The sequence below is a fragment of the Podarcis bocagei genome, assembly GCF_964188305.1.
Source record: "Podarcis bocagei genome assembly, chromosome: 2".
Taxonomy (NCBI): domain Eukaryota; kingdom Metazoa; phylum Chordata; class Lepidosauria; order Squamata; family Lacertidae; genus Podarcis; species Podarcis bocagei.
The window spans coordinates 14,273,067-14,288,167 of NC_138126.1; the positions used below are offsets into that span (position 1 = coordinate 14,273,067).

General features: G+C 45.7%; 1 protein-coding gene and 3 long non-coding RNA genes across 21 annotated transcripts in view; 2 read left to right on the plus strand and 2 right to left on the minus strand.

Annotated features, from left to right (window-relative positions):
- LOC308581284 overlaps nucleotides 1-15,101 on the plus strand; it is an 89,066-nt gene that overhangs the window by 14,960 nt on the left and 59,005 nt on the right. The window contains exon 2 of one of the 2 annotated variants that reach the window (XR_014004926.1): nucleotides 10,911-11,051. This is a non-coding gene — a long non-coding RNA (uncharacterized lncRNA). Of the gene's footprint in view, nucleotides 1-10,910; nucleotides 11,101-15,101 lie in introns of both variants that reach the window. The other variant, XR_014004927.1, reaches the window with a different exon arrangement.
- The window catches only part of LOC308580343 (uncharacterized protein), a 117,563-nt gene that overhangs the window by 2,616 nt on the left and 99,846 nt on the right, over nucleotides 1-15,101 (minus strand). The gene's annotated exons all lie outside the window — the stretch shown is intronic.
- Nucleotides 643-10,777, minus strand: LOC308581387. Its single transcript, XR_014005041.1, has 3 exons — nucleotides 10,307-10,777; nucleotides 4,723-4,818; nucleotides 643-859 (listed from the first exon to the last, which is right to left on the minus strand). It is a non-coding gene; the product is annotated as an uncharacterized lncRNA (long non-coding RNA).
- Nucleotides 857-4,697, plus strand: LOC308581318. The gene is made up of 2 exons (XR_014004965.1): nucleotides 857-1,335; nucleotides 3,718-4,697. It is a non-coding gene; the product is annotated as an uncharacterized lncRNA (long non-coding RNA).

Below are 15,101 nucleotides of genomic sequence, written 5' to 3' on the forward strand. Positions count from 1 at the left end.
TGCGCCCCCTTGCGCTGTCCCTCAAAATTTATTGTATCATTGGAATCTACCTGGCATCTTATATGCTATCCAGAATGTTGCACAAATAAGTCTCCTTGTGATCCGATGTGCAGTCACTGGTTTCCTCATCACTAAATATTCCCAGAAAGCTGGGACGATGCCACCCTGCAGCCACAGCTGTCAATTTTCAATTTTGAAAATAAGGGATCAGCAGCCTCACCTGTCCCGGGGACAGTCTACAGGATACCTAACAATCCGGGATAGCAGCGGGAAATGGCGCTGGAATAAAGGAATTTCCCGCAAAAAAAGGGAAGGTTGACAGCTATGCCTGCAGCCCGAATGTGTAGCTGGAGGCGGCAGTCCAGTTCCCAGCTCTGCTGGTTGGGATCATGCAATCACTTAGCTCCAGCAACCGACCTTTCCAAACCCTCCAACATTTCTCTGATGAAAATAGGAACATCCCATTCCATAAATATAATTTTCCTATTTATACACCACACATCTTATTACGTTGCCCCAGCCACTCTGGGAAGTTTCCAACATATATAAAAAACATAATAAAACATTAAACATTAACAGTGGCACTGAACGGAGATGGAAGGGTTAATCTCAATACTATCAGGGCCCAAGCTATCCTTCTTTCAATGGGAAGGATATAGGGCAGCAGAGTTCAGGTGGTGAGGTCCAGATTAGAGTTTCTATCATCCTTGACTGTCTGCCCTGCTGGCTGAAGCTGATGGGAACTGGACAACAACATCTGGGGACACCTCAATGACTATTCTGTGATATACAGAATCTACAAAGGATTAAGGCACTGATCCAGAAGAGAATGAACTGAGAAGAGGCCCCACTGAATTATCTGAAGTGAAACAGAGGAAGATCATTACATTATCATCATCATCATAATTTATTATTTATACCCCACCCATCTGGCTGAGTTTCCCCAGCCACTCTGGGTGGCTTCCAATCAAGTGTTAAAAACAGTACAGCCTTAAATATTAAAAACCTCCCTAAACAGGGCTGCCTTCAGATGTCTTTTAAAGATAGGATAGCTGCTTATTTCCTTCACATCTGAAGGGAGGGTGTTGGCTTCCTAACTATAAGCTATTCTGTTTGGATATCATAAAAATTTACAGATAGACAGACTTTAATGTTGTATACAATGTAAGGTTGGGGAATTGAGAGGTGGGGAGAGCAAGCGGGGGGAGGGGTAGTACACTTTCATTATTTTACAAAGTTCATATGCAAGGTGTTTGTGTCAGTGTGACATGGGTAGGTTCTCTTCCTTTTCATTTATTAGTTTTCATTGGCAGTGAGAAAGATCGGGGGCCCCAGGCATAGGCGCCGACTCCATGGGGCTTGAGGGGGCCCGAGCCCCCTCAAAAATTCGTTTGGGGGGGCTCAGCCCCCCCAATAATCTCGGGCGGCGGTGGGCGCGTCTGCGGCTTTTATAGGGCGCCCGGTGCGCACCAGCTCGATAACGGGCACCGGCGCGGCGGGGGGCGCCGGGCCGGGGGAGGAGGGCGGCCGGCCTGTCTCCTTGGCAACCCCATTGAGCAGCGCCGGCTCCCCCGGGAGGGCCATTCCCCCGCGCCGCCGATCGCCAACACCGCCGACGCTGTGGCTGCCCGAGCCCGAGCCTGAGCCTGAGCCCGACCCGGAGCCCGAGCCAGAGCCAGAGCCAGAGCCCAAGCCAGTCAGTCAGGAAGGAAGGAAGGAAGGAAGGAAGGAAGGAAGGAGAAATGGGGAGGGAGACGAGGGAGGAAAATTGCGCGCAGGGTGAAGAAAGGAGAAGGGCGAACGAGACGAGCTTCCAACCCAAAAAAGGGCTGGAAGACTGGGAGGATGCAGGATCGGGAAAGAAAGCGACGCCTTCCCCGCCCGCGACGTTGCCCGCTTGTCATTGGCAGCGCAGCGGGCGCCCAGAGGGGCTGGGCACCGGCGCAGGGCCGCTCCGCAGCCGCGGAGGACAGCTGCGCGGCTAGCAAGGTGTGCCGCGTAGAGCGCGGCCCTTGTGTGGCCCGGTGGCCAGGCAAGCTCGGGCGGGGACCCCCATGCAAATCTAAGACGGGAGAAGAGGGCAGAGCAAAGGGGGTCCCTTCCCCAACCTCCGGCTCTGAGACTTCCCTGAGCCCCAGAAAAGCGAAAGGATTTTCTCTTCTTCTTTTATTATAAATATTTTATTAAGTTTTCAAATACAAAGTTAGAAACATACACTGAAGAAAAAAGTAAAAGAACAAGAAAAAGAAAAAAAGAAAAAGAAGAAAAGAAAACCAACCATTCAACACATTTTTTATATAACTAACTGGACTTCCTCGCATCTCCCTTACCCTGCATTCTTTATAATAAAGATATCAGCAAATTATTACCTTGTTTCGTACCTTATTTTGTACTTTTCAAATATTATACCTCTAAATTTAACATACTTTTCATCAGTTACTTATATCTTAAATTAAACATAGTATTACCTTAGATTTTGACCTTTTCTTACTTAAAATATAATTTCCTGTTTCCCAAATCTAATTGCTGAAGCTATAGTTTCCGAATCGTGTAAATTTTTAACATTCATACAACTTATATTGTTTTTGTAAATAGTCCTTAAATTTTTTCCAGTCCTCTTCCGTTGTTTCTTCTCCCAAATCTCGGATTCTGCCAGTCATTTCAGCCAGTTCCATGTAGTCCATCAATTGCTTCTGCCACTCTTCCAGTGTGGGCAAATCTTGTGTCTTCCAATATTTTGCGATAAGTATTCTTGCTGCTGTAGTTGCATACATAAAGAAAGTTCTATCCTTCTTTAACACTTTCTGGCCAACAATGCCCAAGAGGAAGGCCTCTGGTTTCTTGGGAAAGGTATACTTAAATACCTTTTTTAACTCATTATAGATCATTTCCCAGAAGGCCTTCACTTTTGGACAAGTCCACCAGAGGTGAAAGAATGTCCCTTCAGCCTCCTTACATTTCCAACATTTATTATCAGACAGGTGATATATTTTTGCAAGCTTGACTGGGGTCATGTACCACCTATAAATCATTTTCATAATATTTTCCTTCAAGGCATTACATGCCGTGAATTTCATTCCGGTGGTCCATAACCTTTCCCAGTCCTCAAACATGATGTTATACCCAATATCCTGAGCCCATTTTATCATGGCTGATTTGACTGTCTCATCCTGAGTGATTTTCTCTTCAACCTGCCCTCCATCCTCTTGCAGAAAACTCTTTGCCTGCCCTGCCCGTATCTCGTTTTTGCTTTTTAATTCCACACACGCACCCTTCGGACTTCGTGGCAATCGGGCGCGCGGGTGCGTTTCCTAAGAGAGTGAGGACCCCCGCCTCCTCCCCACCTGCTCCCTCGCCAGCCAGCCAGCCGCGCGCCCTAGCCGGAGAGCCCCGGCCGTCCCCGTCGCGCAATCGGCTGGATCTCCCTTCAGCAGGCCGTGCTCACAACTCGGCCCAGGGACCCCCCAGCAGCGGATCTCCGGCCCAGCTGAAGAATCCGGCAACAAGCCCCCTCCTCCCCAATCGCTCCGCCGAAATACGCTCCAAACCCCCCCAGATAGGCCGCCGGCCGCCAAGTCTAGTGACGCCCTGAGCGAGGGTCTCTCCCCAACACCGCCACCTCGAACTGCGTTCTCCCGGCTACCCGAGCGAACCAGCGGCAGGACCCCGGTATGGGCCCCCCCAATATTTTTGATAAGTCGGCGCCCCTGGCCCCAGGGCATAGTTGGTTGCCTTCAGTTGACTGCAGTAAAGGTGGTGGAGGCTGAACCATTTTGAGGAAGAGATTGTTGTAATTCTTGGTTTGGTCCTTCAAGTAAAGGTAAAGGTGAAGGGACCCCTGACCATTAGACCCAGTTGTAGACAACTCTGGGGTTGCGGCGCTTATCTCACTTTACTGGCCGAGGGAGCCGGCGTACATGTGGCCAGCATGACTAAGCTACTTCTGGTGAAGCAGAGCAGCACACAGAAACGCCGTTTACCTTCCCGCCGGAGCGGTACCTATTTATCTACTTGCAGTTTGACGTGCTTTTGAACTGCTAGGTTGGCAGGAGCAGGGACCGAGCAACGGGACCGTCGTGGGGATTCAAACCACGACCTTCTGATCGGCAAGCCCTAGGCTCTGTGGTTTAACAAACAGCACCACCCGCGTCCCTTCAAGTACTTGTTGAAGTACTAGTTGAAGTACCCTTCAAGTACTTGCTGTTAAAGTTGTTCCATGGAATTCCTGATCTGGACCTTGTGTGGAAATGAATTCTCTCCATCACAAAAATAAGTTTTGAAGCTTTACTGCAGAAGAGTCTTAAACAGTCTAACAATAAGATAAGCATTATAAAGTAGCACATTGCAAACAATGATCAGTTCTTTATGTAATTCAGTCAGCTTTCCTATCCCTGGTCCCAGAGGGAGATCCTAAGCTTCTTCAACATTGCATGACTTATTTGCAACTGCTGATGCTGCTTCTCCTAGCCATCTCCAGCAAGAACACACTGGCTTCTCAAGTTTAAGCTTCCTTCCGTGAGAGCTCTGCAGCTTATGCCTCCAGTGACTAGTTATGAGGAAAGATCCAGCCTCCTCTGAGGCTTTTGTCAGAGTGGAACCTCTTGCCTAAGTCTAAGAGAAACTTCCCTTTATAGTATTTTTATTACAATGCATTCAAGCACAGCATTATATGTACATTAAACTTATAGCACTTGTTTCCTTCCAAGTAACAATGACACTTACAAACAGGTTGTCACTTTCTTTTATTATGTCTGCTTTGTATGCCAGAATGTTCTCTCTCTTTTCCCTCAAATGCTCCAGGCGACCACAGATGAGTGTCTAAAGAGAAACCAAAAGCTCAGAGGAGTTTGGGGATGGGGTGAAGCCTTGAATATCAGGTTGCCTCCTAGTCCCTGCTATTAGATTTGTATTTGGAAAGTGTTGTAGGAGTTTTAAGGTTTTTTAGCTGTATATTTAAAAAACAAGGATCTTGTGAGATGTTTCATTATTTTGTTATTCTGACATTGCATTGCACAGGAGCACCTTTGCACAGCTGTTTGATTTTTTTTTTATGAAAAAAGAATAAGAATGCATTCCAAAGGGTTTCTTTAGAAGCAGAACAAGTATTTTATTTTATTTTTTATAACAGAGGAAATGATGCCCAATTCTTAGTGCTCATCCTGGCTTTAAGATTAGCAGCCACACCCTCACAAAAAGCTATGAAAGGATTTTGTTAGCAAGATTCAAGCTGAATTCCTGCCTTATTTTCCAGGGCTGCTTCTTCCCTGAAAACCAAAATTTTAAAGGATGATGCTGTAAGGTGCTACACTCAATATGCCAGCAACTTTGGAAAACTCAGCTGTGGCCAGAGGATTGGAGGTCAGTCTACATCCCAATCCCAAAGAAGGGCAGTGGCAAAGAATGTTCCAACTACCGCACAATTGCACTCATTTCACACGCTTGCAAGGTTATGCTTAAAATTCTACAAGGCAGGCTTAAGCAGTATGTGGATTGAGAACTCCCAGAAGTGCAAGCTGGATTTCGAAGGGGCAGAGGAACCAGAGACCAAATTGCAAACATGCGCTGCATTTTGGAGAAAGCTAGAGAGTTCATGAAAAACATCTACCGTATTTTTCGCTCTATAACACGCATCTGACCATAACACGCATGTAGTTTTTAGAGGAGGAAAACGAGGAAAAAATATTCTAAATGAAACAGTGGATGTATGATTTTTATGGTTCATGCTGTGGCCACAGACATGTGATCTGACAGTGAGTTTGGGGTAGCCCAATGCAAAAATCCTGAGGATCCATGTGGATCCGTGCTTTGTAACCACGTTTTAAGTGGGGAGGGAAGGAAAAGAACTCAAGGGACAAGGAGCTTTTCCGCGGGGAGGAGGGAGGGAAAGAGCACTGTTGCTTTAAAGGTATACTTAAGGTATTTGCCCTGTGCCTGGGTTTTTTTTCCATTTAACAGTTTGCAGCCTTTTCCTTCCGCTCCTTGTTTTGAGGCGGAATAGATTTGAGCAAGTGAGGAGGACTTGGATTGCAGGGGATTCACCATAGAATGGAGCACAAAAAAGCGGTAGGGGCACTAGGACCCAGACATTGCTCAAATCTATCCTGCCTGAAAACAAGCTGCTCCATCCCAGCCGATCAGCTGAGACGCGGGGGATTTGCGAAGTTTTCCCCTCTCCCTCACGCCCTCCCCAGCCTTTTTTTTTACTTCCTGGTTTTCACTGCGTGGCTCAGAGCTCGAGGTTGGTTTTATTTTGCTGCTGGTTGCTTAAATTTTATCTTTCCTGCCGTCTCTCTGCAGCCTCATTGCTCTGTTTAGAGAGCGCGCAGACCTTTGCTAGCGTCTGTCCCTCCTCCCGTGTAAGCGGCTGCTGCCGGCTTTGCTGCTATGGCTCTCCTTCCCTCCCTCGTCCCCGGCTTCAGGTCGCTTTAAAGAAAGCAAAGTGAGAGCCTCGTAGAGCGTGTAAGTGGCTCCCGCTTTGCCTGACTGACGGCAGCCATGGCTCTGATCCGTGCATTCGCTCCTTAACACGCACAGGCATTTTCCCTTACTTTCTCGGAGCAAAAAAGTGCGTGTTTTGGAGCGAAATTTACGGTACTTCTGCTTCATTGACTATGCAAAAGCCTTTGACTGTGTCAACCACAGCAAACTATGGCAAGTTTTTTAAAAAATGGGAGTGCCCGATCATGTGAGGAGAATCAGAACTTACAGGGTTAAACAGTTCTGTGTGACGTCTCACATTCTGAGGCGTGGTTATGTTCACATACGGGAATCTTTCTTTGTGTGTGATTTACTTTCGTTTTTGGCTGAGAGGCGAGAAGGATGCCTGCTCTCTCGCCGGGACTGATTTATGATGTTTTTCTACTCATTAAAGACTGTTAGAGATTAGCAAGAAGCCTGCGTACAGCCTGATTTATTATCCACACACAAGGCAACACTTTCTGCCGCTGTGGATCTCTGCTAAGAGCTGTGAAGAGAGCTCAAGCATTTTCTATCGGCACAGGTGTCCATCGGCCCAGGGGAAGTGTGCCGGGCGCCATCATATCTCAGCAGATCACCTCATCTGTCTTCTCTGTGTTACGGAAAAATCTAGGTGTGAGGCTGCTCAGTCACCCAGCCCGTCGGGCAGAGACCGTGGGTCCCTTGTGGAATAAAGGAAGGAGTCCAGCCATCAACTGGAGCAAATAGCTGTAGACTAAATTTTATTTCGCAACAGGTTGAAAGAGGAATTTTGAACCCCGAGCATGGGGTGACAAAGACTTTTAAAACTTCCCCACCATATCCCAGAATACAGTTTGTAGAGCATCACTGCTATATGATTGTTACATCACTGACATGTCACAAAAGGGATAGATAGATAGATAAATTTATTGTCATTGTCCGTATATACACAGTATACACAACAACGAAAATCAAACACCCACCCAAAGACCGGGTTCGCATATACATTTGCACGTATCTCCGAACTCTCATCCTATTTAAACATAATCTATAAAACATAACATAATCCAGAATATAGCATGACCTATTAAAGGCATAGCATAACCTAAAACCTATCTCATTCCTTCTACTCCCTACCTACTAAACCTTGCAACTGGCCCTGAGATCATTATTTAGTGCAATCAGAGCTCTTGGATAGAAACTATTCAGAAGGCGTGTGGTTCGTGTTTTCATTGTCCTATATCTTCTGCCCGAAGGCAATAGTTCAAAGAAGTTGTGAGCAGGGTGGGTGGGATCTCTCAGAATGTTTTGTGACTTCTTCAAGATGCGAGACGTGAAGATCTCATCCAGGGTTGGTAGTCGGAGCCCAATAACGTTCTGGGCAATTTTAATTGTTCGCTGTAAAGCTTTTTTGTCCGTTTCAGAGCTGCTCCCATACCACGATAATATACTATAGGTTAAGACACTCTCGATGGTACTATGATAATAGGACAGAAGTAGGTGCTGGGATAGATTCAGTCCCCTGAGCATTCTCAGGAAATACAACCTCCCCTGCACCTTCCTCACAACCATATTAGTATTTGCAGTCCATGAGAGGTCCTCCGAGATATAAATGCCCAGGTATTTAAAACTACCAACCCTCTCCACTTCCTCGCCATTTATGTGCAATGGTAAAAATACACTTTTCTTTCTCCTAAAGTCAATTATGAGTTCTTTGGTTTTTTTGGTGTTAAGCATAAGATTATTTTCTTTACACCATTGAATTAACCCCTGTACTGGGGTAGACATGGGGTAGACAGGGGTTACACTAGTTTAACCTTGGCAAACATGTCCAGACAAGTCCTTGGTACAAGATTAGCATAAGCATGCCCATGTCAGGACAAGACTCAGGTATAAGATTAGCATAGGCAAACACCTCTGAAGTCCCATCACCCAAAGTACAATAGAACTTCCTTTGCATGTCTGGCCCCCTGACAAGTTTGGTGATGGGATTAGGCTTTCCGTGGCCCAGCTCAGCAATTGTCACCCCTGGACACTTCCTGGAGTCTTTTTTCAAGGGGAAAATATCTTTGGAATGGAGGAAACTCTCAAAGGAGTTGATTTTATATTATTTTTAAAGCTAGGTAACTTCCCTGAGCTGTCACGTTGAAAGGATACACTCAGGCATAATTTTTGTAACATTTAACTGTCTAGCAATATGTTGTTTCCGTAACATGAGAAATCTCCGTAACATGAGAAATCTCCCATAATTTCCATAACATAAGAAATCTCTATGTGGGACAAGAAGCTACAGTTAGAACTGGATATGGAACAACTGATTGGTTCAAAATTGGGAAAGAGTATGACAAGGCTGTATACTGTCTCCCCGCTTATTTAACTTTTATGCGGAATTCAACATGAGAAAGGCTGGAGTGGATGAATCCCAAACTGGAATTAAGATTGCCGGAAGAAATATCAACAACCTCAGATATGAGGATGACACAACCTTGATGGCAGAAATTGAGGAGGAATTAAAGAACCTTTCAATGAGGGTGAAAGAGGAGAGCGCAAAATATGGTCTAAAGCTCAACATCAAAAAAACGAAGAACATGGCCACTGGTCCCATCACCTCCTGGCAAATAGAAGGGGAAGAAATGGAGGCAATGAGAGATTTTACTTTCTTGGGCTCCATGATCACTGCAGATGGTGACAGCAGTCACAAAATTAAAAAGCGCCTGCTTCTTGGGAGAAAAGCAATGACAAACCTAGACAGCATCTTAAAAAGCAGAGACATCACCTTCCCAACAAAGGTCCGTATAGTTAAAGCTATGGTTTTCCCAGTCGTGATGTATGGAAGTGAGAGCTGGACCATAAAGAAGGCTGATCGCTGAAGAATTGATACTTTTGAATTATGGTGCTGGAGGAGACTCTTTCGAGTCCCATGGACTGCAAAAAGATCAAACCTATCCATTTTGAAGGAAATCAGCCCTGAGTGCTCACTGGAGGGACAGATCGTGAAGCAGAGGCTCCAATACTTTGGCCACCTCATGAGAAGAGAAGACTCCCTGGAAAAGACCCTGATGTTGGGAAAGATGGAGGGAACAAGGAGAAAGGGACGACAGAGGACAAGATGGTTGGACAGTGTTCTCGAAGCTAGCAGCATGAGTTTGACCAAGCTGTGGGTGGCAGTGGAAGAGAGGATTGCCTGGCATGCTCTGGTCCATGGGGTCACGAAGAGTCGGACACAACTAAATAACTAAACAACAACAAACTTGCCAAATGAACCTTATATTGGCCCGTTTGACAAGACCAGCTGCCATGTTTGAGTTGGGTTTTTTTTTTGGGGGGGGAGGCTTAAGCATCATTTTGGGAGGCAGCAAATGGTCACATTTAAGAACTGTGGAATCGGTTATCTGTCACATGAGAAACAAGGCCTGATTCCGGCCCCGCCCCTTACTCCTCTCCAGCTATTTGCTGATCCATCAACCTTGATGGAGCTAAAAATATTCACAGTTCCCCAAATTCCTGTCAAAACTGTCCCAAGGTGGTGTCAACCATAAATTTTCCCTACTATTTTGAACACATCTGGCAAATTGATTCAAATCAACATTCATGAGCATGGAATCGAAAATGTTGTTGCTCCCCTAAGTTTCCCTGGTTGTCCACTTCCAATCTCAGCTCTTGGCAGACTGTTTCTGAACTGGGAGGCATTGGCTGGTTCCTGTCACGTGGCAGCTGGAGGTTTCCAGGGAGAGAGTGCAGAGTGCTGAGGAACCAGATGTTGATACTTCAGCTAGAGTTCAACAACACAGGTGCTTGCTATATGCAACTTGGAGACAAAGAATCCTTAATTTTCAGTCAGATTCAGAACTATTTCCTGTCTTCTTACCTATGAATTACATTTCTGTTCCACACTTCCCTCATCAAGCCCACCACAAGATATAGTGCTTTCACACACACAGCAACCCTGCGAGGGAGGTTTTGCATAAAGATGGTGACCAGCTTTAAGTCGCCCAATCAGCTTCACAACTGAGGAGGGATTTGAAATGTCCCCGGCATTTGTGGACCTAGATCCTTGGACTCCAGCTCCCATGAGCCCCAGCCAGCGTGCCAGCGGCTAAAGAAGACGTGAGTTGCAATCTGACATCATCTGGAGGGGCCACAGGTTACCCAACAGGTCCGTTTTCAGCGCCTTGACCTTCTCCTGGCACAGCTGCCCTTGGAACTCCTCGTACTGAATATGCTTCGTCCTGCAGTGTGTCTACAGGTGGGCCTTCTTCAGGACGGAGAGGGCCTCACCACAAATGAGGCTCAGCTCCACAAAGAAATAGTCATGGGTCCATTTCTTATTGAAAATGCTGCACTCTTCTTGTGGAAACATTGATTGTGTCCAGAAACAGACAATTAGGCAGACGAAGCTGTTCGAATATGGGAGTCCTATACTGCTCTTTGAGCCATTGAAGCTTCTGAGCTCTTTTAAAAGGCAGCCCCAGGTAGAGTTTGTTAAAGTAACTGCTCCGAAATGTGGCACAGGACTGCTTTCTTTTGACATCAAGGGGAGCTCCTCTTCCTGGGGCTGAAAGCATTGGCATGGTTTGATTTTGTCAGTATTGCAAGGAAGCATAGAAGGAAAGGTAAAAAAACACCTATGCAGTTTATTAAAGTATCTGTGGTTTTTGCCCTGTATGAGTTCGTTGATGTGCTCCATATTTGCTGTAGCTCTTTCCACATCCAATACATTTAATTGGTTTCTCCCCCGTGTGAGTTCGTTGATGTCTTCTAAATGATCCAGTATCACTGAAGCTCTTTCTACAATCCACACATTCAAATGGTTTCTCCCCTGTGTGAGTTTGTTGATGTCTTCTAAGTGCTCCACTTTTATGGAAGCTCTTTCCACATTCCATACATTTAAATGGTTTTTCCCCTGTGTGAGTTCGATGGTGTATTCTAAGTGTCCCACTTCGACTGTAGCTCTTTCCACATTCAATACATTTAAATGGTTTCTCACCTGTGTGAGTTTGTTGATGTCTTCTAAGTACTCCACTTTCATGGAAGCTCTTTCCACACTGCATACATTTATATGGTTTCTCCCCTGTGTGAGTTCGTTGATGTCTTCTAAATGATCCAGTATCACTGAAGCTCTTTCTACAATCCACACATTCAAATGGTTTCTCCCCCGTGTGAGTTTGTTGATGTCTTCTAAGTGCTCCACTTTTATGGAAGCTCTTTCCACATTCCATACATTTAAATGGTTTTTCCCCTGTGTGAGTTCGATGGTGTATTCTAAGTTCTCCACTTCGACTGTAGCTCTTTCCACATTCAATACATTTAAATGGTTTCTCCCCTGTGTGAGTTTGTTGATGTCTTCTAAGTACTCCACTTTCATGGAAGCTCTTTCCACACTGCATACATTTAAATGGTTTCTCCCATGTGTGAGTTTGTTGATGTCTTCTAAATGATCCAGTACCACTGAAGCTCTTTCTACAATCCACACATTCAAATGGTTTCTCCCCCGTGTGAGTTTGTTGATGTCTTTTAAGTGCTCCACTTTCATGGAAGCTCTTTCCACATTCCATACATTTAAATGGTTTTTCCCCTGTGTGAGTTCGTTGGTGTATTCTAAGTGATCCACTATCACTGTAGCTCTTTCCACATTCCATACATTTAAATGGTTTCTCCCCTGTGTGAGTTCGTTGGTGTATTCTAAGCGCTCCACTTTGACTGTAGCTCTTTCCACATTCAATACATTTAAATGGTTTCAACCCTGTGTGAGTTCGTTGATGTCTTCTAAGTGTCCCACTTCGACTGAAGCTCTTTCCACAATCCACACATTCAAATGGTTTCTCCCCTGTGTGAGTTTGTTGATGTGTTCTAAGTGCTCCACTTGCATGGAAGCTCTTTCCACATTCCATACATTTAAATGGTTTCTCCCCCATGTGAGTTCGTTGGTGTATTCTAAGTGATCCGCTATCACTGAAGCTCTTTCCACATTCCATACATTTAAATGGTTTTTCCCCTGTGTGAGTTCGTTGGTGTATTCTAAGATGTCCACTTTGACTGAAGCTTTTACCGCACTCCATACATTTAAATGGTTTCTCATCCGTGTGAGTTCGCTGATGTATTCGAAGATTCCCAGTGGTACTGAAGCTCTTTTCACATTCAATACATTCAAATGGTTTCTCCCCTGTGTGAGTACATTGGTGTATTCTAAGATGTCCACTTCCACTGAAGCTCTTACCGCACTCCATACATTTAAATGGTTTCTCACCCGTGTGAGTTCGTTGATGTATTCTAAGTGCTTGACTATGACTAAAGCTCATCCCACACTTCATACATTCAAATAGTTTCTCTCCTTTGTGAGTTTGTTGTTGTATCCTCAGTTTCTTTCTTCTTCCCAATAAATTCACATGTGGCTCCATAGAATTCTGACCTTCACCTGTTTGGGAGTCTGGGAGGAAAGAGAATCCTGTTAGACTTTCAAGAAAGACAAAAAAGGAACTGAACACATGTCCATCCCAATCTGCACCTTCTCTCATTTTAACACCGTCTCCATTCTCCACTGTCCTCTCTATGTTCCAAATTTTTTTGCAAAGCAGATGAGATAATGGCAAGAGCAACACCTGAGCACTCCATTCACACTTAAAAAAGCACCATCATTTTATAATACAAATCTTTGGGGGAATTGGCTTATTAAACACATCTCTGTATTTTTCTTTTTCAAGTGAGGAAATGATCTCAGGCTAAAGTAACAGTGTCTCCCTTGTGAAATCAGTAAAACTTAAGTGCTACATGTAACTGTAAAGATATTGCAATATATTGGAACCTAAGAAGAGCCTGCTGGATCAGGCAAAGGCCCACCTAGTCCAGCATCCTCTTCTCACAGAGGCCAACCAGAAGCCTGTGGGAAACCGGCAAGCAGGATTGGAGCACAAGAGTCTTCTCTGCCTTCCTGTGCTTTCCAGAAACTTGTATCAAGAAGGGTTATTGCCTGGACCATGAGGGCAGAGCAGAGACGTCAGTCTTATCCTTTTCTTCAAGCTATCCATGTTGCTGGCTGTCACTGTCTCCTGTAGGATAGATTCCATAGATGAACTACGCTTCTGTTTATTCATCTTTTGCAGCCCTTAAAGGCTGATAAATGTATTATGGCCTACGCTTGTGTGGGCTGCAGTCTGACAAAGTGGAATTTTGAGCAGGATACATGATGCCACAGGGACGTGGGGACAGGTGAGGCTGCTGATCCCTTATTTTTAAATCTGAAAGTTGACAGCTATGAACCAGCATGTTTAGATCTTCCATTCCCAGTGCTGGGGTGGGGAAAAATAAGAGCACAAGAAGACCCTGCTGAATTAGCAATGAGATCCATGAAAAAAGACCCTTCTGATTGTTCTTTAGAAACCCTCTTTAAAGAGCAGCCAGTGGGATCATTTATCTCCAAATCAGGACTCCTATCCCATCTCAGCACTGTGCTGATTCCTGCTGAGATTGGAGTTAAAGGATCTCTCTAAGGGAACTTTAAGGGACGCGGGTGGCGCTGTGGTCTAAACCACAGAGCCACGGCTTGCCGATCAGAAGGTTGGCGGTTCGAATCCCCGTGACAGGGTGAGCTCCCGTTGTTTGGTCCCTGCTCCTGCCAACCTAGCAGTTCGAAAGTCTGTCAAAGTGCAAGTAGATAAATAGGTACCGCTCCGGCGGAAAAGTAAACGGCGTTTCTGTGCGCTGCTCTGGTTCACCAGAAGTGGCTTAGTCATGCTGGCCACATGACCCGGAAGCTGTATGCCGGCCCCCTCGGCGAGATGAGCGCCACAACCCCAGAGTCAGTCACGACTGGACCTAATCGTCAGGGGTCCCTTTACCTTTACCTGGTGCCACTATAAACCTCTGAGTCTCTTTGTTGGCCTGGTGTACTTATTTTGAAATTTGTACCAAGGTTGTACCACAGTATCTCCATAGAAGCTTAAAGGTAAAGGTAAAGGTACCTCTGCCCTTACGGGCCAGTCGTGTCCGACTCTAGGGTTGTGCGCCCATCTCACTTAAGAGGCCGGGGGCCAGCGCTGTCCGGAGACACTTCCGGGTCAGGTGGCCAGCGTGACGAAGCTGCCGTGGCGAGCCGGCACCAGCGCAGCACACGGAAACGCCATTTACCTTCCCGCTATAAAGCGGTACCTATTTATCTACTGGCACTTAGGGCTGCTTTCGAACTGCTAGGTGGGCAGGAGCTGCGACCGAAAGACGGGAGCTCACCCCCCGCGGGGATTCGAACCGCCGACCATGCGATCGGCAAGCCCTAATCGCTGAGGTTTTACCAACAGCGCCACCCGCGTCCCACCGCCACCCGCGTCCCACCCATAGAAGCTTAGGAATGGACAAAATTACAGGGGTGCTAGAAATTATTATCCCACTCACTCACTCTCACAAACAACCCCAGTCTGTAAGATTGGCAAGTTTACACAATTTGCTTCTAATACCAGATGCTCTTGGACTTTATATGTCCAATCCTAAGTGTAGAGCCTCCAGCCACAGAAATCGTGTATCATGATAGCTGGTCCTTTGTCCCTTAAGTCCACCAAACTGGGGACCTGCATGCATTTATTGTGTTTTGATGCTGGTGGAATGTATCACTCTGACCCTGTCTATAAAAAATAAGGGTAATAGATTAATTATAAATATTTATGGGAAGCATT